We start from the raw sequence: 2,639 nt of genomic DNA, 5'->3' as shown, positions 1-2,639 counted from the left end.
AGGGAGAGAGGGAGGGAGGGAGAGCAAATGCGCAAAGAGGGCGCCCCCTAACGTTGAAATGATGGTAGTACATGTAGGTTGAGGAGCTTCTTTTTTCTCAGGCTGTGTGGTTAGAGTGAAATGTACCCAGTGGTGTGGTGGTGTCTGGCTAAGTGGGTACACTCTTTAATTTGTGCTCCCCCCAAAATATTTTAAACACCATGTATTATAATTATTATAATTATTATATTTAGTTCACCCAAAAATATGGGCCAGTACAGTGCCGGAGTTGGACCGGAAAAAAAGGTGCCAGCACCCTAATGCACCACAGCCCTAACCCTGAACACAACATAACCTCTAATGTTTTGCTGTTTTTTTTTAATTTATTATAACACTGTGGTTATGTGTTTACATGCGTTTAGAAGTACCTCACCAGCATTTTGGCAAAAACAACTTGCTACAGGGGTTTGGAGGGGTATCAAAGCATCAAAGTACTTGTGTTTAAGCACATATTTTATTGTATATCCCTTGGAAAAAACACTGAGCTCAAGACATCAGAGGTGGCAGTACTCAGTAAGAAGTAAGGGTACTCAGGTGGACATAAATCATTCATACCAGTAGTATTTGCACACTGTCGTTTCACCTCTGCTGCTGGCCTTCAGGGAGGATAGATCCTTATGTAACTAACATTAGACATGGGAGAGGTGCAGATTTTGCAGTAAATACTGGCCCAGAGACGGGTGATACGACGACATAATTATGCATTTTGAGTTCAGGATTCCTTTTTCCACCCACTCATGAATAATGGAACAACTATGTCATGCCTTCGCCATCCGAGGGGGGAAGAAATCAGCTTGCAGAACACCACAGAATACCCTGGGGTAGATCCTTGCTGCAGAAGCCCCGGGTTTGATTCCAACCTGCAGCCTTTTGTTGCATGTCATCTCCTTTCTCTCTCCATCTCCCCTTTACTGTCAAGCTTCATCTGTCTTATCTAATAAAGGCATAAAAACCTAGAATATATTTTAGTGGATACTCTATACCATCATTGAATTAACGCCTTATAATCCTGTGCCTTTTTGGTAAGGATATATATACATATATACATATAACACTGCAAATAATGTGGTTTTATTCACACTGGATGCCTAAACAAACCAATGCCTAAAAGTATTGCAACATGCGTCCCAATTGTTCTCCACTGTTCGGAGTACAAAATGGTATCAAATTCTACTTTACTTAACCTATACAGCTATATACGGTATCTAAATATAGCATAACCTGGACCCTTGTCATTATTTATCAAGTAAAAATGCCAAAAAAGTGGTCAGACATATAACAGAGGTACTGTATAAAAACAGGAAAAATAAGGCATGCTCACATTTAAAGGACCTGTTTGTAGGATTTAGTGTCATCTTAGTGGTGAAGTTGCAGATTGCAACCATTTGAATACAGCTCGGCCAAAACTAAGGTGGCTGTGACACTCGAGCCAGTGTTTGTCCGTTCTGAGCTACTGTAGAAACATAGTTCATGATTCCTATTTTCAGGTGATTATACACTAATGAAAACATATCTATGAATATTACATTCAATTTCTACCAAATGTTACACACTGGACCTTTAATATGAGTCGTGATGTTACTCAAAAGACGTGTTGGAGGCTTCAGATAAAATTATCAAATACTACTTGAGGTACACGGATATGAAGTCCTTGTTAAACTTTAAGTGATTCCACAAAGACACAAACACCATCAACATCACACCGTTACTTTAACAGCCACTACTTTCACGTGAAACTAACATTTTTTCTGCCATACGCTTGTTTCAAGTTAATACTGTTGCCATGGAAACAAAAGTAAATAAGTAACAGTAAGTAATAATGGGCAACGCAACTTTATTTGTTTACCACATTTTATACAACAGGGCAATTCAATTAGCTTTTACAGGGTAATAAAAGTACAGCAAAGAGAAAAGATTTCCAATTTGAACAACAGAATTATAAGTAAACAATTGCAGTTTTAATCTGTTGAAAATAAAAAAAATACAAAACAATCCCACATTTAGACGCACAATTTTAATTTTTTTTATTTAAAACTAATTCATGTAATACACATTAAGGCTGCTTAGAAGCTTAACTAAGCTAGTTTTTTTTGCTATTACTGGCTAGAGTAAGCAGTGTAAAATAAGACTTTACTTTGACTTAAAAGAGGGCTGAGTTTACTCGTGTTGCACGATCACAGAATGCTGTTTCATGGTGTTTTGTTCTTGGAACAAATCAGAAGGCTAATCCCAGCTGTACTAAGGGTTCTAGGAGGTTCATAGAGCACAAGACTATATAAGTTAACAGTTATTGTTAACTTATTATTGTTATAGTTATATGAAGGATATCTTTACATCAAAATATTGACATCTCATCTTTGCTCTATAGGGCAGCCGGGCTCAGGGTGAGGAGCTCGGACATCCGGAGGGAGCTGCTGCTTCTCCGCATCAAAGGCTACATTCACACTGCAGGCCTCAGCACTCGATTCAGATTTATTGCTTTAATCGCTTTACTTTTTAAATGTGGCCCATATCAGATTCCAGTGTGCCGAAGTGGGCCGCATGATGAATATCAGTCTAGAGTGACGTAATAAGTCACATGAATTCTGATATGTCTGTTC

Source organism: Morone saxatilis, unplaced genomic scaffold (assembly GCF_004916995.1).
Source record: "Morone saxatilis isolate NCDOM2014 unplaced genomic scaffold, NCSU_SB_2.0 Contig17, whole genome shotgun sequence".
NCBI lineage: Eukaryota > Metazoa > Chordata > Actinopteri > Moronidae > Morone > Morone saxatilis.
The sequence above is the reverse complement of the archived record's forward strand: the minus strand, read 5'-3'. Positions refer to the sequence as shown.